This window comes from Sardina pilchardus, chromosome 2 (assembly GCF_963854185.1).
Source record: "Sardina pilchardus chromosome 2, fSarPil1.1, whole genome shotgun sequence".
NCBI classification, from domain to species: Eukaryota; Metazoa; Chordata; class Actinopteri; order Clupeiformes; family Clupeidae; genus Sardina; species Sardina pilchardus.
This window is the reverse complement of record NC_084995.1, coordinates 25,244,054-25,265,053: the sequence shown is the minus strand read 5'-3', so window position 1 is coordinate 25,265,053 and position 21,000 is coordinate 25,244,054. Positions and strand designations below refer to the sequence as shown.

The 21,000-nt window shown below is 49.1% G+C and overlaps 1 protein-coding gene across 4 annotated transcripts in view; it reads left to right on the top strand.

Annotated features, from left to right (window-relative positions):
• The window catches only part of gab1 (GRB2-associated binding protein 1), a 68,946-nt gene that overhangs the window by 19,584 nt on the left and 28,362 nt on the right, over positions 1–21,000 (top strand). Inside the window, exon 1 of one of the 4 annotated variants that reach the window (XM_062523306.1) lies at positions 20,611–20,768. The exons of the other annotated variants lie outside the window; for them this stretch is intronic. The gene's annotated coding sequence lies outside the window, so the exon portion shown is untranslated. Of the gene's footprint in view, positions 1–20,610; positions 20,769–21,000 lie in introns of those variants that run through there. 4 annotated transcript variants of the gene reach the window in all.

Sequence of the window (21,000 nt, the reverse complement as noted above, 5' to 3'; positions counted from 1 at the left end):
GAATGACTGTGCTACAAAAGTGTGTGTGTGTGTGTGTGTGTGTGTGTGTGTGTGTGTGTTATTTATAATGCTAGGAGGTCAGTCTGCATACTTTTTTGATTTGTACTGGTCTTGTTTTCATGTGGCCTTTTGCATGTAGTAATACACATGCTCCTATCCAGTGCCCAGGATTGCAGTGATTTTTGCCTATTGATTGACAAGTTATCAGGCTCCCAGAGGAAATCAAACCCTTCCCCTCAGCTTTAGCTGTCCCGTCTCCTTGCCTTGCAAAGCTGTACGAGTTACACAAGACAACTGGCTAGATGTTTGGTGGAATGCAAGTCTTAACATTTTCATCTGTTATTCTGCTTTCTTGAATCCTGAGTCTCTTGCTCTGCACTGCGCTAACTAATTGCAGTTGCCATGGCCACGTTCTTCAGCAACTTTATCAAGGTTGTAGAAGAGTGTCTGTGTGTACTGTATGTGTCATAGAGTGTTTGAGTTTATATGCATAGGTATGTGTGAGAACTTTCTCAGTCATCATCCATTTTGAACTGCATATTTAGAGTGTATGTGTGTTTGAGTGAGTGTGTGTGGTCATGTGCAAGTGTGTGTGGTCATGTGTATATGATTGTGTGTGTGTGCGCATGGTTGTGTGCGAGTGTGTAAAAGTGTGTGCGGTTGTGTGGTTTCATGTGTCCAGTGAGAGATATGTGTCCTCTTGGGTAGTGAACTGCTGTGTGTTTCTGGATGGAAGCCTCTATGGGTCATCTCTGTCCTCCACTCTCGGTATTTACTGTACGCCTGAATAAGTCTGGAAAGTGTGGAGCATGTGGAGCATCCTTAGAGAGAGAGGGAGAGGAAACTCTGGTGTCCCTAATCAGCTGCTTGATCTGGGTGGAGTGGAACTGGAATCAGATGCGCTGTTGCTCCAGACAGGCAGCAGATGTGGCATCCCTTTGTGGATGGGCCAGCCTGTGTTTGACCAGAGAGGCTCCAGTGTGCATGGTTGCAGTCAGATATGGATGGCGTTTCTAGAATAGAATATATACTTTTTTGATCCCGTGAGGGAAATTCTTTTCTCTGCATTTAACCCAATTTAACCGAATTTAACCGAATTAGTGAACACACACAACACACAGTGAGGTGAATCACACACCAACCCAGAGCAGTGAACTGCCATACCCAACCAGCGGCGCTCGGGGAGCAGTGAGGGGTTAGGTGCCTTGCTCAAGGGCGCTTCAGCCGTGGACTGGTCGGGGATCGAACCGGCAACCCTCCGGTCACAAGCTCAAAGCCCTAACCAGTAGGCCACGGCTCTGGCGGTTGCTCAGGTTGTGTTAACTGGTCAGCTGTACTGGGATGGAGGGCAGTGGTGTGCTGGAACAGGGGCCGGGGTGAGAGAGCGCTTTCCCTGGCTAGTCCTCAGATTAAACACTCTCCCCTGTTCTGAGGTCAGCCATAAAGAGAACCTGGCACGTAAATAATCAATACTGATGTGCAAGTCACCGCCTGCTTTTGAGTTTTGCTCTGATTCTTCTTGGTTGTGCTGGACAGCATTGCGCTCCTTTGAGGGCAGTTTAATAAATGAGATCTGTAGCACTGGAATCCCTGAGGGCCCAGTGCTGTTCAATAATCCATATGGATGGAAAAAAAACCCCTGATGAACCTATTAGACGCTGGCTTACTTTTAGAGAAGGAAGAGCCTCATCTAACCCTCCTCCTCCTCCTCCTCCTCCTCCTCCTCCTCCCAGCCCAGTCGACTCTGCTTCCCATCCGTTTACGACACAGGAAGTCAGGCTCCTTCTCCTGGGGCCCGGCCTGGGCTCTGGCTTTCCTGCGTCCTGCTCGGCTGGTGCTGCTGGTTTGAGGGTGGAGGGGGTTGGATACGGGAGACACATGTACAGGTTCAACACTGCCATGGAGAGGGAGGAGAGGGTGGTGCTGCTGGTTTGAGGGTGGAGGGGGTTGGTTACGGGAGACACATGTACAGGTTCAACACTGCCAGGGAGAGGGAGGAGAGGGTGGTGCTGCTGGTTTGAGGGTGGAGGGGGTGGGGTTAGAAGTGGCCTGTATGTGGTGTAGTCAAACTGCAACTCCACCAACAAATCCATTTTGTGGTCGATTTGAAAAGTGTGTGTGTGTCTGTTTGTTTGTAGTGAGTTTGAAGTGAGATGTCTTAAACCAGCATTTGCACAGAAGGTTTAAATGCCAACAAACTGACCTATGGTATGGATGGTTAATGATGCAGAGAGAAAGTGTGTGTGTGTGTGTCTGAATGAGCGAGGTTCTGAGTTGGTGTCTGTATGTGTTTGTGAGACTGAAAGAGGGGAGGGAATGTGTGGTTTTTGTTTGTGTGCCTTTCAATGAGCAACGAGTTAGTGTGTTCATCATGTGTTCATCATGTGTGCATGTGTGTGTGTGTGTGTGTGTGTGTGTGACTTTGAAACGAGAGACACCTGGCTCCCCGTACCCCATTATCAGTCTCTTGGGTGGGATCCAGTGCTCCACATAGTCGTCACCCCGTCCCCCCGTCCCCCAAAAGCAGGAGAACCCCCACCAGCCGTGCGCTCCGCTCCATCTTGAAGAGCTATTTGAGAAATGTCTGCCGTGGTTCTGGGGGCAGGTTGCATAATGGCTGGCCTGGGAAGCATTCAGCCTCTCAGCAGCTGTTGGCCTTTCACTGTGGTCACCGCCTGAAATGTGAAGTTTCACACACACTAAAATACACTTGCAGATGCTCTTGTCTTGACACACCACCACCACCAACAGATTCGCTCATGTGCTCGTACTTGTGTGATTTCAAACATGTGTGTTGCATACAGGAATGCTCACTCAAGCCCATGTTTGCCATGTGCATTGGTGCACTCCCTAATGTGTACTACTCACACAACCACACTTTACTTGCTTTGCATCGAGCAATACATTATCCTGCAAACCTCCACACACAACTTAAAGAGATTCTTACACATACACATACACATCTACACACACACACACGCATGCACACACTTACACGCCCTCCGTGGTGATCTGTGACTGTGCAGGTTTGTTCTGGGCAGGTTCAGACAGGCCCAGCCCACACACGTTCTCGCTCTTTCTCAGTCATTCTCTCTCTCTCTCTGACACACACACACACACACACACCTCCCACAGAAAAGAGCCACACTGCCTAATGGCTCAACCACATTTCAGAATCCATGCAAATCCCATCAGCCTCATAACTATAAACACCGTGTCACGTGACTCCCCCAGTATAACTGCCTGGGTCTGCCCCAAGGACCTGAGAGGCTGTTGGACGGTCTGGCAGCAGGTAAGAGCTCCTAACTACATTTCACCACGTCAACTATCAGGAACAATACAGCAGTGCTCAGCAGAATGCAACACTTACTGCCATGTAACATAAGGTTGCACACACACCCCGCTATAGAGCCTGCGGTGAACCGTCACCTGAACTGTAGTGGAAATCCTCATGTGAATGATGCCACAACGGTGCTACTGTACACAAAATCCTTCTCAGAGTGAGTCGTATATCAGTGAGTAGTGCCATCGCCATGTGTTACTCTTGCCCGAGTGACCGAGAGAGTGAGAGACTGAAAATACCGTAAGTGGACAGGCGCACACTTTATGGGTGTTAAGGATGCACTTAGATGTCGTCTCTGCCTCCTTATCTCTGTAATGCCCTGCAATCCATTTCCTGTGTGTTCTCATCTGCCTTAGTAGTAGTCAAAGGAATTAGATTTGCCTTCAGTCAATGGGGGCCTGTCCGTTTAAATGTGATTTGTCAGGGTTTGCATTGGCTTGCTATTGGATTACGGTGGCTTCCTGTGACATGGCTGGATAATGTCACAGGGCAAGGACAAGGAGTGAAGGTGGCACATAATCAGGCGTGTAATCAATCGCACACACACACACACACACACACACACACACACACACACACACACACACACACACACCTACACACCTGTGCACACTGTACTCTTCAAATCTGCAGCTATGACACCTTCTCCAGGATGTTATGGGATCGTAGTCGTAGATCGTAGTCGTTTCGCTGCACTTAAAGTCGCTGCTTCCCACAGCTTCATAGCTCCGTGGCTCTTATTGTGTTTAAGGTCGCTGCTTCCCACAGCTTCATAGCTCCGTGGCTCTTATTGTGCTTAAGGTCGCTGCTTCCCACAGCTTCATAGCTCCGTGGCTCTTATTGTGTTTAAGGTCGCTGCTTCCCACAGCTTCATAGCTCCGTGGCTCTTATTGTGCTTAAGGTCGCTGCTTCCCACAGCTTCATAGCTCAGTGGCTCTTGTTGTGTATAAGGTGGCTGTTCTCACAGCTTCATATCTCCGGGGCTCCTGTTAAATCCCCCCTCTCAGGTGCCCTCCCCTCCCAGCGTGACGCGCTGGATGAAGGAGCGGGAGCAGCAGGAAGTGTGGCTGAGGGGACGGCCAGAGGAGATCTCCATGTTGGGGAGGGGAGGGGAGGGGAGGGAGAGGATGTGGTCAGTGGCTGGGGTGGCGCAGGAGCAACAGGAGTGGGGCTTGATGGGTAGGAAGGCGCAGGGAGGGGAGGCGGTCTCTCGTTATTTTGAGCCCATTGTGTCTACTTCCTGTGGGTCAGAGGTTATTGGAGCAGGGTGTTGCAGACCGCTGGCTGCCTGAGGAAGGGTGCCAGACAGAGCGACAACACGGGCGACAGCAGACCACAGAGCGTGCTCACTCTGCTCCCTCTGTAACTAGCGCGCTCGTCTGTAAAGCAACAGAGGTAAGACTAAACAAAACAGCTCAACTGGGCCTCTGTCCCTCTCTGGTTGTGTGTATGTGTGTGTGTGTGTGTGTGTGTGTGTCTCTCTCTCTTCCCTCTCTCTGTTGGACCAAGTCCTTGATTTATTCCTCTTTTGTTGGATGTCGGAAAGTTGCACTGGGGTAGCACTCTTCCTGTTGTGTGTGAGTCTATTCTCTCTCTCTCTCTCTCTATTCTCTCTCTCTGTTTCTCTCTCTGGCTCTCTCTCTCTTTCTCTCTCTGTCTCACTCTCTCTATTCTCTCTCTCTCTGGCTCTCTCTCTCTCTTTCTCTCTCTGTCTCACTCTCTCTATTCTCTCTCTCTCTCTCTCTCTCTCTTGCTCCTCCTCACACTGTCTCCTCTGTTGTTTTTGTGTATTAGTCATGATCTGCTTAATATCCTTCCATTAATGAGTGTGTGTACTTATCAACTTTATGGGCCCCTGTTGCAAAAATGTGACTGGAAATGGTGGCTGTGTGTGTATATGTGTGTGTGTGTGTGTGTGTGTGCATGCATGTGTCCTCCCGTTTGTTTGCTCTTATGCAACATGAAGCGTGCCTCAGCGCGGGTGTCCATGTTGGTGTGGAGGGCAGGAAGCTCAGCTGTAGTGGCAGAGACCAAATCACTGCTCTGTCTCAGCATGGTGCAGCGTAACTGGGTTTGCTGGGTAACGGTAATAATAATAATAATAATAGTAATACATTTAATTTATATTGCACTTTACATCAAATCAATGATCTCAAAGTGCTACAATGCACACACACACAAAAAAGGATGAAGGTAATATGCATTGCATATTAGTATATTAAAATGTTTTTGTTTTTTTTAAACCTTATTTAGCTTCTAATTCCATGGTTGCAGCCAGAAGACACTTTCTTTTTGAGATAGCAAACTCATAGATACATGTACGCTTTCAGACTTGAATGAATTGATCAGCTAATTTTGCTGATGCTTGAGCTAACACCGTGAGCAGCAGAGACACTGTGGCCACAGATGTCTAACATTTCTAACATTTCTGAGAGGCTGCTGTGACCTTCTCCGCCTGGGTTGTTGGCCTGCACAGCAGCCTCCCTAGTCCTTGATTTACAGCAGGGATGCATCTGGGACACTCCCATTGCGTCTGTAATTGCAGCATGCACAGCGGATTACTGCCTTATCCCAGACCAGGTTCATGGGATGGCCCTTCCTTCTAAATTGGGATTTGGACATGTTTTGTCAACTCTGCTGGCTCAGGCTTCAGCCAATCCAATAGCCTAATTCGAGAGTTTGCTTCCTTTCATTAAGACAAATGGAAATCATCATGATTGGTAATACTGTAGCTATGACTTTTTCTGTGTCTGGTTAATATGCTAGCAAACCAAGTCAAAATGAGCTAGCTAACCATGAAGTAGATAGCTTGCCTATGACATTTCAATAGTCGGCAGTCAGCAATTGGTAGCATAATTGATAGGTCAAGCAATTTAGCTTTAGAGATTGCGTCAGCAAAGTATTTACCAATGTACACCCAATCATTGAGCAAGCACGCCATCCAATATTAACGCAACATGTAGGTGTGAGTGTATTAGTAGAGATATGGACTTCTTCTGCCAGCTTGCTGCACGAATCCCAGATGTTATGTACTTAATAGAGACAAACACAGGCATGAACTAAGTGTATAACAGCCACCTGTCTACCCGCTCATGAAAACACCATACAGTACACTTATTCATTTCCCAGGCATAGATACGTTTGTACTGTATTCACTCTTTAGTTTATACGCACACATACATACACACAAATAGCCCCTCATACACACACAAACACAGTCTAAAGTTAGATGTGAAGGGTCTTTGAGCACACAAGTGTGACAATGGAGGCAAAACAGGAAGTCTTTTTGCCCAGAGTGTGTGTAGAGAACAGATGACCAGGAAGATAAAAAACGCCAACAAAGTGGAAACTTCCAGCAGGGCTGTTTTTTTTCTTGTGTGTTAGTGTATGTGAGGGTGTGTGTGTGTGTGTGTGTGTGTGTGTGTGAGTGTGCTTCTCGTGCCTTTTTTCTTGTTAAAAAAGACCCCCATTTCCTGAAAAATAGTGTTGGAGGTGTTTTTTGTGTGCCGAGTTTTGAACCACAGGAAATGAAATCCCTTGTCTCCCAGCAGCCAGTTAGGGTCCAATAACCCGTGCGTGTGTGTGTGTGTGTGTGTGTGTGTGTGTGTGTGTGCGTGTGTGTGGGGTTAGAGACGGTGTTCCTGGTTATTCATCTGTGTTCTTTTAGCTGTGCGTGATGGGATGAAGTGTTAATGTTTAAGCTTTCTCTCTCTCCCGCTGCTTTCTTCCCCTTACTCTGTCGCTGACTCCCTCTGCCCCCTTCCTCCAGTCTGTGTGGTTAATACCTTATCTACCTGGCTCTGAACCCTAACTCACTCTGACTGCAGCGCAGCACAGCACAGCAGAGAGGGGGCCGCTGCTGCTGCGACAGTGGGAACATTTCAACAAATACAGGCAGTAAACATCCAAACGGGTCAGAGAGGAGAGGTAGCCAGGCCATTCCCTAGGGACTACTACCACTCATTTGATCTCTGTCTCTGCCTCTGCCCTCCTCTCCTTTTCCTCTCCTGTGCACTCGCGCTCTCTCTCTCTCTCTCTCTCTCTTTTTGTCATTCATTCATTCTCTCACTCTGTCCCTCCATACTAATGCATGATGTGGAATGACCCCTGATTAGAGGAATGCTTCAGTTTCTTTTCCCTGTCGAGAGAAAGAGACGGAGGGAGAGAGAGAGAGAGGGAGAGCTGCCTTTAGTACATTTAGTATCGAGTTGGTTGGAGTGCAGAAGAAAACGGACGCAAACTGGAGACGGTGCAGCTACATGAGCCATCAGGTGTTCCTCAGGAGTCTAGCTGGACATGTGTGGAACTTCGCTAACTTCTGCCTGTGAGTGAATTACTACCTCCCTTGCACCTTGCGTCAGCCATGTCTTCCAGCTGGAGTTCGTGGGTGTTTGTGTTTTCTTCCTCTGGGGTGGAGAGAGGAAGACTCTGACATTTGGACGCTGTGGCTCGTAGCGCTCAATCGAGGACGTAATGGAGCGCGAGGGCTGTGCCGGCGGCCGGGGTCGGGGGTGTGTGGCGTGATGTTGGCTTGGCCGAGCGTCAGCCGTTGGGCTCGGCGGCTGTCCCGCGCACCGTGTGTGTTTGTGTGTGTGTGTGTGTGTGTGAACCCCGCAGCTGCAGATGAAAGTGGACAGGGAGCAGGAGGGGGCTGTGCAGCGGCTGAGCGGCGCCCTTTTGATTCTTTGGAGCTCTCTGTTCCTCTTTCTCTCTTTCTCTCTTTCTCTCTTTCTCTCTCTCTCTTTCTCTCTCTCTCTTTCCTGCGCTCTCCCAAGTCTCAGTCTCTGAGTGTTCGTACTGAGGACCCAACCTGCCAGACCTACAGTAGGGAGTGGAAGGCTGACCGCCGCCTCGGCCGCTCACACGAGTGGTCACCAGGATCCTTTAAAAGCATCGAGAGCCCAGAGAGGCAGCCTAAGGTGAGCAGAGTGGAGCCGGTGTTAGAACTCTGATTGTGTGGCGCGTTGCAATTCAGGCTCTCTCGTAGAGCACTTCACTGGGAGTTGTCTATCTACAGGATTTTCCCGTTGGATCTCAGATCCTCTCGGATTCTCTACACTGGGGTCCGTTGGCTTTGGAGACTACTTGACCTAACTGCATGCAGGACTGTACAGGCTGACCAGCAGTTATGCGCCTTGTGTAATGCATCAACTGATCTTTCTCACCACCACCACCACCACCACCCCCCCCCCCTTCTGAGAAAGGAGGCAGTTTGCATTCCAGTTAGCATTTTGTGGCTCATTGCTTGCCGTTGTTCTTTAACCACAAATCTGTGTGTCGTAAGAGTCCACTTCCCTAACCTCGTTCTTTCTTGTTGGAGCTTGTGGAAGTGATGTTGATTGAAGTCAGAGGGGGTTATTTATACCCTTGCCCTCATTTTTACCCCCTAACCCCCATCCCAGCCCTCCAACCCCCCCCCCCCCCCCAGCTCATGGGAGAGGGGTATTCCTGGCCTGCAGCAGATGTGCTCCAGCCCAGAGGTGTGTGTGTGCTGCTGGCGGCTCAGGGTGTGGACGAGGGCTGCAGTGGGTCTGCTCCGTGTCACCACGGCTGCACTCCTCGCACTATCTGACAGCACGTGTGCTCTGAAGAAACCACACAGAGACAAAAAAAGTGATGAGACTCAAAAGGCGCATGGATGTGGTGGGATTGGGGAAGCAAGAATTCCGAGCCCATCCCTTTATTCTTCTGCTTCTTTTCTTTCTTTCATTCTTACTTTCCTTCTCTATTTTTCTTGCTCTCTGTCTTTCTTGCTTGCTCTCTGAGTAATTCTGTCTACAGTGCTCTAATGTCCCTTTATATCTCTGTGTCTTTTTTGAACTGTTTCCATTTCTGCACTCCTCTGTTTCAGCGCTTCACTGCGCTGATAAATCTCATCCCCTGCTCCCCTCCGAGCTCTCCCCCTCTCTTTCCATTCCTTATTCTACATCTCTTTCCGTTTCTGTTATTCTACATCTCTTTCCACTTCTCTTTTTCTCCCTCTCTCTCCATTTCTCTTTCTCTCCCTCTCTTTCAGTCTTCATCTCCCTTCTCTTTCCATCTTTATCTCTTTCCATTTCTCTTATTCTACGTCTCTCTCCATTTTTCTTATTCTCCATCTCTCTCCATTTCTCGTTGTCTCCATCTCTTTCAGTCTTCATGTCACTGCCCTTCTCTCTCCATCTTTATCTCTTAAGAATTGGGGGGATTTTCAGTGATTCATTAGACCTTTGAATCCTCCTCCAGATCCTTTCAAACCATCCGTGTAATGTAAGAATTGTTCGTGTGTGTGTGTATGAGAGAGAGAGAGAGAAAGAAAAGGTAGTGTGTGTGTGTTCCTGTGTGTGGCTGTGTGTGTCCCTGAGCGTCCCATCTCAAGCGAAGCCTGCTGCTGCTCTTGGCTTGGTGTGAGGTGGTGTGTGTGTGTTCACTGACCTGCCAGGGACGGACGGGGAGTTTCTGGGACTCCTGCTCCAGTGAGTGGGTGGCGAGGTTAACTACTCAGGGCCTCTTGATCTGTTCCATGAGACCAACACACCTCTGGCCCTCCCACTCTCCACTCGGTTAACGTGCGGTCACTGCACGGGTCAAACGTCTCTGGATCTGGACATGTTGCATTCATACCTTCAAAACCGTGCCCTCGTGCTAGTTTCTCGTGCTCATTCTGTCTGTGAGGAGACATCACGATCATGGTCAACTGAGAGGCAACATCTCCCATACGTCTCTTTTACAGACACTAGAATGGTGTGGCGATGTACAGTATACATAGACAACATGTCTGGGTAAAATGATGATGATGTTCCTGGCTTTAAATGGACAGGAATGCGTAGAGGGAGAAGCTAAATGAGTTGTCGGCCCCTGAGCTGTAAACGTGAAGTGCTCTCTCTAGACCGCGGCCGCCCTGTCACCTGCCAGTGGCGTCGGAGCGAGAGTGGAGTTATTCAAATGAGGCGAGGCGAGGCGAGCTCACTGGGGCCAGTGGGGCGAAGTGGAAAGTGGCGGAGGTGCCTTTAACAGCGGCCCCCACCCCTGAGTGGGAAGAGCAGCGGGCCTCATGCATTAACGGCCCTCTCCTGCCCTGCGGTCACGCTGCGCTCTCCGCCGCTCTACTGCGCCCAGCCGTGTGTGACCTGCAGGGTGGGTGCCTGGCAACGTCACAACTCCGCACACTCACCCAACACTAGCTGTGTGTGTGTGTGTGTGTGTGTGTGTGTGTGTGTGTGTGTGTGTGTAGAGGATGTAGGACATTGTTTTTTGAGTGTGTGTGTGTTTCTGTGTAGTCATTTTTTTTTATCTGTTTTAGTATTTATATGTGTGTTTGTATGTGTGTGTTTATTATTATTATTATAATTTTTTTATAAATTTGAATTCAGGAATGGGCCCTTTGTGCTAAATGTCTACAGATTTGTGTGTGTGTGTGCGTGTGTGTGTGTGTGTGTGTGTGCGTGCATATGTGAGTGCATGCCTTTGAGTCTGATTGTGTGTGTAATTCCATTTGGATATGGTGTTGTTTCAAGCAAGAAGTAAGAACAAAGAGTTCACAGAATTTGCTAGCTTTACGAGCAGTTGTTGTGCTTTCATTTCTGCCAGCCAGAAGTGGGCAGACTCCCCCCTAATAAGACACAGTAATAGAGACCAGCTCTAGTCTAGGAGGAACCGTTCATAGTGTTAGTAGTTGGATTCTTTACATTCCCATTGAGTACTGATCTCCTGAGGCAGCCCCAGCTCTGCAGTGAGGTGGCCTGAGTGGAAGTAGTCCCACTAGTTGTTTGTTTGCTGTTGCTCTTTGCTGTTCTTGTACCTTGAATGAAAGACACACCTATAGGCTGTAGGAGCTGTTGATGTTACATGGCATGGCTGGCTGCTTCCTCAGCTATGCACTCTCCCTGATCTGTGGCCACTGCCCTCCCTGCCAGACCCAGGAAAGACCAAGGAGCAATGGGACTTCAGTCAAGCACAGCTCACTGGGCTTAGCACCAGTGGGGTATCCCACCAAGCAAGTTAGACATAGCTAGGCTATATAGACATATCGAGGCTACTCAAAGCCTTAAAGGTGACAGAATGGATTTCTTGGTTTTCATGAATTATGAGAGGTTGTGCATAAACAAAGAGCTATCATGAACATGAGGCATGGTTGTGCCCTCCTTCATATAAAAATCTTGAATCTCGAACACAGTGCAATACTCAGTTCGTCCATTCTATGTCCTCTTTAACTCGGGATGTGATCCAATGATAGCAGTCATGTGATAAATTGTGCACACTGCATACTCTGGCTTTGAACACAACATACCTCGCTAACCCACTAATCGAGCTTCCTACAAAATACCCCACAGGGAAGGGGCTGTTGAGGAGAGCAGGTGTTTATGTGTAGTCTATGCAGAGGCAAGCACAGCATCACAGGTCAAGAAAAAGCAAGTCTGTGGAGGAAAACACAGCAGCCAATAAAGCTGCTCTGTTTTGTGCTAGGCAGGCACACTGTGTTTTTGCCATGATAAGGCCAAAGGATGTGTCCGGTCCTCTCCTCCCACCTCCACACACACACACACACACACACACACACACACACACACACACACTCTCCACAGTCACTGACCGTTAAGGATGAGACAAGACCGCTCAAATGTCCTTCTCCCCCAACGGTCTCTTTTCTCTCTCTCTCTCTCTCTCTCCCTCTCTCTCTCTCCCTCCCTCCCTCTCACCAGTTCATGAAGTAGGCAAAAGGCAAGAATGTGTGTTATCAGAGAAGAGTTCTGTTTGTGTCTCCGTGGGTGTGGAGGAGGTCTGCAAAAGTGTGTTTTTCATATGTACTCGGTTGTTTGCGTGCAGAAACGCCCTACCCTCCAGTATGCATCCACTCAACATCCACACACACACACACACACACACACGCACACACACACATATACACTCCCCGCCTCCTGATTTAGTAGTCCTGGCGGTTAGAAGGGTCTGGGAAGACCTGATTAGCCCACAGAGGAAGCTAGAGGAGGGTGAGGTCCCAGCTCTACTAGTTTCCCTGTGAAGGGAACGGCCCCCTGATAAACACAACAGCCCCCTCCCTGAGCCCGCTCACACTAACCTCCCCAGCCCAGCACAGCACGGCGCGGCACAGCACAGCGCAGACGGCACCGCGCGGCACGCTACACGCTACACATGTGGAGCCCCTCGTAAAGGTACGCTCTCCACAGCGCTAACGCTAGTGCTAAGGGGCCCGCTAGACAAGACAAGTATGGAGGAAAAAGTCACTGACGGCCGGGGTCATGTGAAAAGATTTCTACTGGATTCGGACTCTTCCAGGGACATTCAGCTCATGGAGTGATAAGTGTTTCTTCATGTCCACAGTGAAAGTGGAGCATGGGGGGGGCTACTGAGATGGGTGTGTGCATGTGTTTGTGTGCATGTGTGTGTGCATGTGTGTGTTTGCATGTGTGCATGTGTGTGTGTGCATGTGTGTGTGTGTGCATTTGCGTGCCGGTGGCCAGTGGACTCATGCAGGGTGCACCACCTGTAGGGAGGTCAGTGGAAGGGAACAGCGTGAGACTGAGCAACAGAAGCTCAGTGGGATGTAATCAACACGACTGCCTGGGTGTGTGTGGCCATGGTGTGTGTGTGTGTGTGTGCCCTGGGTGTTTTTGGCGGAGTCTCCGACAGTCCCAAGAGAATACTGTTGGCCACTTGATGGGTTGAGTTGCTTCAGAGTTGCCTGTGATCGGTTACATTGCCTGAGCTAATCCGAAGCTGGTGTGCAAAGTATTCCTGTGAGCAATGCCATTTTTTTCCTGCAGTTTATTGAAAAAGTATAAAAAGTAAAAGTATTTTTCTGACTGTTGAATGAGAGAAAGTAGGTACTGGTGGTGATGATTTTTGTCTGTTTGTGGAGGCAGCAGAAGACAGCTTATCGTTGTGAAATGATCCAAACCAGGATTATCTGATTCTGAGCACTCTAGGAAACATTGACTGTAATACCTGTAGTGTTGTTTTTAAAGACATGCTTCTTTCTTTGCATGTGTCTTCAATATGAAGTCACTGTGAGATTTTCATTTCCATTTGGGACAAATTAAGATGAGCAGTTTTCAAAATGAGCCTCCTCTTTGCTATCTGTCTCTCTTGACATCTGTTCCCTCACACATAGAGAGTGATGTATTTTGAGTTACATTTTGAAACTGATGGAGCAATTGACTAAAGTGAGATCCAGATGTTTTACCGAGATGCTGAGGTTTTGAGATTTTGTACCGACATGGCCATTTCCCATGACTAAGTCATCTTGTGGCAGCAAGTTTGTTTCCCATTTAGAGCTTACACATATAAAGATGCGATAAGAAACATCACTTTTCAACCTGTTGATTTAAATTGAATTGTTGAATTGTTTTTATTGTTTGAAAATAGAGACTGAATTCCCCACTGCTGAATCCAACAAGGTGCCATGGGGGACCGCATTCTCAGTCATGCGTTGCATGATAAAATGTTAAAGTCAATTTGTTAAAGTTTTGTAAAAATGTGCATTCTTTGTGAGGAGTGTTATTACAGCAAGCTATGTCTTTGTGGAGCAGAATTCTAGACCAAGCTCATTATAGTGGAGACACTCTTTCAGACAAATAAAAAGAAAAAAAAAAAGAATGCCCTTGAATTGAACTTGTAGCGCTTTTTGCCACAGTGTTTTTGCCTGCGTCTCTGTGCTCAAGGTTGTTTTCATCCTGCGACTTCTGATAGCATCTCCCAAAACAACAGGCGAGTGTGTGAGTGTCTGGTTCAGCGGAGTCAGCTGGGTGGTGTGTAGGGTGGCACGCTGCCCGAGCCTTGCCCCCCTCTTATTGTTTTTCAGCCGCTACCAGCAGCAGAGCCTCATTGTGCCAGCGCCGGGGCCGGCCGGTGGGACTCTAGAAGGTTCCCCGAGCAGCACACTGGATCAGCTGGGGCCTACAGTACGGGCTGGCTGTGACTCAGTGCTTTTGTCTGCTCCACAGGTCTGAGTGACCTCGTGGCCTCGTTGTGGCTGGGTGCACAGAGAGGTTTCTTCCTGCAGGTGTCCATGATGACTTACAGGTTATGGCCTATTAATGACACGTTCATGTTTTTAAAACGACAGCTAATTAGTACAATAATACTGTATGCAAGACTGAGCTAGAGAGGGATAAATAGAGCATGTTTATGTTCCACTCCCAGTGTGGCTGGTATGACTTGAGCTAGTCCCCTTATAGGTCTAATGTCTAATCATCTGTGAATGTGTAGCACATTGCAGAAGGACTAGGTAGGCGAGCAGTGGCAGGCTGTGTTGTCTTGGGCTCTCTTTCTCTCGTCTCTCATGCATTGCCGGAGACCTTGGGCAGGAACGTCCTTGCTTGTGTGTGTGTGGATGCCGAATGCCTTTTGTCGCAAAAATGTCTGCCTCCTCATCTCGGTCTATTGAGCCTTTTGAAGAAAATGAACCAAGGTGTCCACCACCCCCGCGTCCCCTTCCCTCCGAGAGACCCCTCCTTCTCCTGAGCTGAAATGCGTCAGACAGCTGCGAGCGCCGTGTGCAGATGCCACAGACGTATTCAGCGAGCAGCGCTAAAAAAGCTGTGAGTCTGAAAGGATTGCGACTGACAGAAAGGCCTTCGGCTGGACAAAAATGCCTTCTCAGACAGTAGTCATGGCGCATCGTCTTAAATGTACTCCGAGTCAAGGCTCATTCACACCAAGGACGATAGCGATAACTAGAAAATAACTATCGCTCTTGTTAATATGGATGACGACGTTCACGCATAAACTACGTAACAACATAAAGAACGATATTGTTGGCTGGTGTGAATGCTTTTAGCGTTTTGGTTATAATTGTTATTGTTATTGTTATTGTTATCGTTCTTGGTGTGAACGGGCCTTTTGTGTGGGTGATGGAGTGTGTTTGGGTACCGTTTGTTTGGGTGGCGTGTGTGTGTGTCTGTCTGTTTGTATGTCAGGGTGGGTGTTCTATGATCATATATTGGTGTGTGTGTGTGTGTGTGTGTGTGTGTGTGTGTGTGTGTGTGTGTGTGTGTGTGTGTGTGTGTGTGTGTGTGTGTGTGTGTGTGTGTGTGTGTGTGTGTGTGTGTGTGTGTGTGTGTGTGTGTGTGTGTGTGTGTGTGTGTGTGTGTGTGTGTGTGTGTGTGTGTGTGTGTGTGTGTGTGTGTGTGTGTGTGTGTGTGTGTGTGTGTGTGTGTGTGTGTGTGTGTGGCTTTGCTTAGGAGTGTGGACTCTAGTATGCATAGTGCCAGCAGCAGAGGCTGCTCCCAGCGCTCAGCAGAGCCTGTTGTTGTTTTCACTGGCTGCTCACAATGGACACTGAGGCCCCCACCTGCAGTGGGACTGACGCACCGCACAGCACATTCGGGAAACAACTTTTACTCAATTTTGTGGAACAGCATATTATTTTCCAAGCTAAGTGAAGTACGCAAAGACTTTCTGGGAGAGTGGAGCATAAAGTAGAAAAAAAAACACATTGTATTGGCACTTGATCAACATTGGATTTAGCAGGAAATTCACAGCTGGTTAACATTTCTGATAGGAGATTGCATTCCACCGTGGACTTCCACCGAAAATAAACAAAGCAGTTAGATGGGAAATGTGTGTCTGTGCGCGTGTGTCTGCGTGTGTGTGTGTGTGTGTGTGTGTGTGTGTGTGTGTATGTGCGCGCAAATGAGTGAGACCAAGAGATGCGGGTATGGTCATTCTATTATGACCGTACTCAAGCATATTCCAGACATGGCTAGTGACTCCCTTGGCCCTGCGGTTAAAATACTCGTCCAAATGAGTATTCTCAGCAAAGGGAAGGTGTGGCTGCAATTGAATTGGGCGTATTGCTGCTGGTCAGTAGTAGTAGGACTAAAAGGCTGCTGAAAGCCACGTCAGATGCAACTGATGCAACGACGGTAATCAACAACTTCTCCGCACAATAATGCTCCTTCCTGGGTGAGCTCTGTTTTGGTTGGAGCTGGCCTAAGACCGGATCCTCTTCCTGCTTTCAGCTCTCAGGTCCGTGTGTGCATTTGACTCAGTGCTGTGCCACTTGAGCTTGACCAGAGAGTCCATCTGTGATGAGGGGTATTGATTAGTGTGCACGCAGCACCGAGCGCACATTAGCTGATGCATTAATGCCCAGGGCAAGATTAGATGCTTCCTATGCATCTTCCCTGACAGGATGTTATCTGGGAAATACTGTATAGGCGCCATGTGATCTATGGGGAGTGCTTTGCAGAAGGTTGGTAATGGGGGTCTCCCTAGTTCTGCTGTTTCCACATCACGTGACGATCAGTTTTCTACTTTTCACCTATTAGATGACGCTTTACTGTAATGCCAGAATATTGCGCTTATTATTCTATTAGATTAATACATGGAGTTGTATATTAATACATAATGTTGCAGTCAGCCATTGCACAGGAAGCCACGTGCACAGGTAGCGTTTATGGAACCAAACTCTTCATTTGATGTTTGTGCTGGGTTTTGGGCAGAAGAGAGAGCTTGCCTCGTCCCGTATGGAGGCAATAAAGCCAGCTTCCCCACGGTGTCTTTTTATGAACCATAAAGAGGAGTGTGGGAAGTTGAGTAAACTCAAGGATTGCTTTCTTGGCAGAGGCAGCCCCGCTGATATGGAGAGGACTGAGAAGATGAGCAATATATGGCAAGTGGAAGACAGAGCGAGTGCGAGCTGAGAGGGAGAGGAGGGGGGGGGGCCGAGCGTTAAGAGCAACAGGGACAGCAGAGTGCTCTGAGCGGAGAGAGACGTTGGGAAAGAGAAATCTGAGATGTAGCCTTCGAGAGGGAAGGAGAGTGTGAGAGAGGCAAGAGGTGTGTCGCATCTGGGGACTCTGCCCTGGCATGCCACACAGCTCACACACACACACACACACACACACACACCACCAGCAGCAGTCAAAAGTCGACTTTCACGAATGCCCTGCATTTCCCGTCCTTAAACCACACGCGCACACACACACACACTCTGACACACACGCGCTGCAGCCTTTCATAAAATACACATACTACCTCTTGCATAGACACACTATGATTGATAAACATGGCTTGGTGATCTTACCAGTCCCGATTTCCTAATCTGAGGTAGTCTTTAAATGACCTCCTCTGTGTCTAACACAGCAGCCTTGCACACAGCACTCCTAGCTTTGTTGCGTCACAATCACTTATGCTCTCTCTGCCTTTCATTTTCTCTCACTCACAACACCCTTCTCTATTTCTCTCTCTCTTTCTCTTTCTCTATTTCTCTCTCTCTATTTCTCTCTCTCTCTTTCTCTTTCTCTCTTTCTCTTTCTCTCGCACTGTTTGACACACTGTTTAACTCACTTATTCCGTCTTACTTGCTCTGGTAGTTTTTGAACTCTTACTATTAGTCCTTCACAAACATAGTGTTATCTCGTTTCTCATAAACACCCACACACACACACACACACACACGCTCACTCATATGCCTTTGTTTATTCCAGCGCTTGATGCATGTGGCTCTCTGCTGGCCCTCACCCATTAAAGCACATGGAGTAAAATGAGCTCTGGCCGTGCTTATTGAATCCCATTGCAAATCTATCTGGGTGAATGGTGCTTTTAGAGCTCGGGCTCGGCCATGGAAAGGGACATCCCAGCCCCCCCCCACCCCCCTCGTGTGCGGCAGACACTCAGCATCAAAGCGCCAGGGGAGAGAGATGGATGCTGGGGGATGATGTCACCGCTGGGGCGAGCAGGGGGTGTGTGTGTGGGGGGGGGGGGGGGGGGGGGGGGGGGGCGGCGTGTGGTCATGCCTAGACAGGCCTGGCTATTCTTGTACTCCTCCTGCTGGTAGGTGACCTCTGCAACAGGACACTCCGGCGGGGCTGGTAGCCCACTGGTGCCCCCCCCCCCCCCACACCCACACACACACACACACACACACACTGCATCACCACCACCAAATCCCCCACCCCCCACACACACACATGCACGCGCACACACACACACACACACACACACACGTGCACTACAGCAGGGTAGAGAGAGACTCTCATTCCCTTTTGAGTGCAACATTTGTGTGCACTTGTTAGCTATTTTGTCTCATCATTTCTACTCTCTTGCTGGTGGAGCTGTGAGCTGAAAGGCAGACATACTTCCAGCAAGTACAGAACATTCCTTGGCTTCTTAACACTCTCACTGCCTTCTCCAGTTTGTAAGAGACTGAAGGAGCCAAAAAAGTCAACATGTGTGTGTGCGCGTGTGTGTGTGTGTGTGTGTGAGCGAGAGAGAGAGAGAGAGATAGTGTGTGTGTGTGTGTGTGTGTGTGTGTGTGTGTGTGTGTGTGTGTGTGTGTGTGTGTGTGTGTGTGTGTGTGTGAACTGACTGACGTGTGCTTAACACACACATGCTCTCACTAAAAATGACACACACACACACACACACACACACACACACACACACACACACACACACACACAGACATACAGACTCCGTTGCCTTCCAGACACCCTGACTGGCTGTAGTCCACCCCCTGGTTCTGCTAAGCCTGGCAAGCTCTCCACGCTGCCATGCGAGCTGCAACAGCACTCTCCTCCTCCTCCTCCTCCTCCTCCTCCTCCTCCTCCTCCTCTTCTTCCTTCTAGTCCTCGCTGATTCTACATCTCACACTTACAAATGATTCAGCCAGTCCGTTCTTTTTCTTGCACACACACACACACTCACTCATCCACATTCACACCACCCGTACAGACAAGATGGCCCGCTTTGTATCCTAGAAACTGTAACAGTGTTTTACACTGTTTATAGTAATGCATTGGACATGCCAAACACTTTGCCAGGACTCTTGATCACTGAGATGTTTCAGCTTCAGTTTAGCAACTTTGTGATGGCCAGATAGCATCTACCGTACCACTCATCAAGGCTGTCCTCTTACCACAGATCTCTCCTCAGGCTCGGAGGATGTCCGTTGTGATGAAATGTTCTCATTATCTTCAGTATAATGCATCAATCTCTGGTGCAAAAGACGTCGAACAGTTAAAAAGCGGCAGCAATCCATAGTTTTCTAGTTGCTAGAATATGTGATGAGAGAGTGAACAGGGTCATGATGTTGGAAACTGTGTTCTCGTCCTGTGTGGACTAGCATGCAGACATGTTTGCACTTCCAGTGAAAGCAGAGGCAGGGCATCCACTCTGGATTTCTACTGAGACATTGTTATGACAGTACAGTAACTGCCATGTGGCGTGCCCTCAAGACGTTGTGTAATACTGCAGTTGTGTAACCTGTGGCCGGAGCCGTTGGCGTTTGCGGTCGCTATCTCACGGACAGAGGGGCTGCAGGGACCCTATCAGCGCGGCAGGGGCCGAGCGGCCGGGCCGAGAGCACAGATGCTGGGGAGAGCAGGCCGCTGATAGCAGCCAACAAAGGACAGTGTTCTGGACAAGGGCAGGGCAAAGGCTGAGGAATGCAGAGAGCCAGCGAGAGAGGGGGGGGGGGGGGGGGAGAGAGAGGCCATGCCCTATGGTAACCCCCCGCCCCCAAGTCTGTGTCTGTCACTCTGAACCCCCTCCACCCTCTCTCTCTCTCTCTCCCTCACACACACACCCTTCATATGGTACTCTTAGTTCTCTCTCTCTCTCTCTCTCTATCTCTCTCTCTTGCTGGATGGAACTGTGATTCGAGAGGGATGGCATTCCCCCAGTGTCCCACCTCTCAAAGACACCTCTGTTCCAGCCTCCGTCGTGACACTCAAAGCCCCCAGCTTCCGCCGCATATATCAGATGGGTGTGTGTGTGCATGTGTGTGTGTGTGTGTGTGTCTGAGAGAAAGAGAGACAAAGGGTGGAGGGACAGCTGCTGTGGCTCTTGGGGGGCCTCTCCTCTCTCTCTCTCGTCTCTCTCTCTCTCTCTATCTCTAGAGCGACGCAGCGTGTCAATTCTCATTACTCTTCATATGTACTCTCTCTCTCTCTCTCTTTCTATCTCTCTATCTCTCTCTCTCTCTCTCTGGTCCCATCCCACACCGTCCCCACTCCCACCCAGCACAAACACACTCACACACGATTCTCTGTCTCTCGTCCACACACACACACTCACTCACTCACTCACTCACTCACACACCCTCATCTGCTCACACTCCAGAGCACACTTGAGCGGCTGGATGTGGAGGAAGCTGTGCTGCGGGACTGCTCGGGTTGTCTTGGATCAGTGTCGTCCGAGGCTGTGTGGAGGGTATGGAGAGGCTGACATTCTTTTGAACTGTTTTGGGATCTGTTTGGTCTCAGCTGACCAGTGTTGTCATCTCCTGCAAGTGAGCCCCCATGCTATGGGACAAACAGCAATTTGTTTGGGTTGAGCAGAGCTCCTAAAGTTCAACTTTGTGCTTGTGAATGTGTGAGGGCATGTGTGTGCACCTCTGAACTGCTTATCTGAAGGTGTATGCTTAGGAAAGTTCTTTGCTCTTTGAAGTCTCGACGAGGGATTTGACGAGTTGATTGAGGTAGGCTTGAGTTTGATGTACTTCTTGATATGCTACTTTCTGTGGTCATGGAGCTGTCTCTGCACTCAGCCACAAGCTTTGGACGCACGCACGCACGCATGCTCTCTCTCACACACACACACACACACACACACACACACACACACACACACACACAGTGGTGGTGTAGAGTGCCTCCTGTTTTGCTGTGAGAGCTCTCTAGGGAGCATAAGAGGGCTCTTGCCTTACTGAC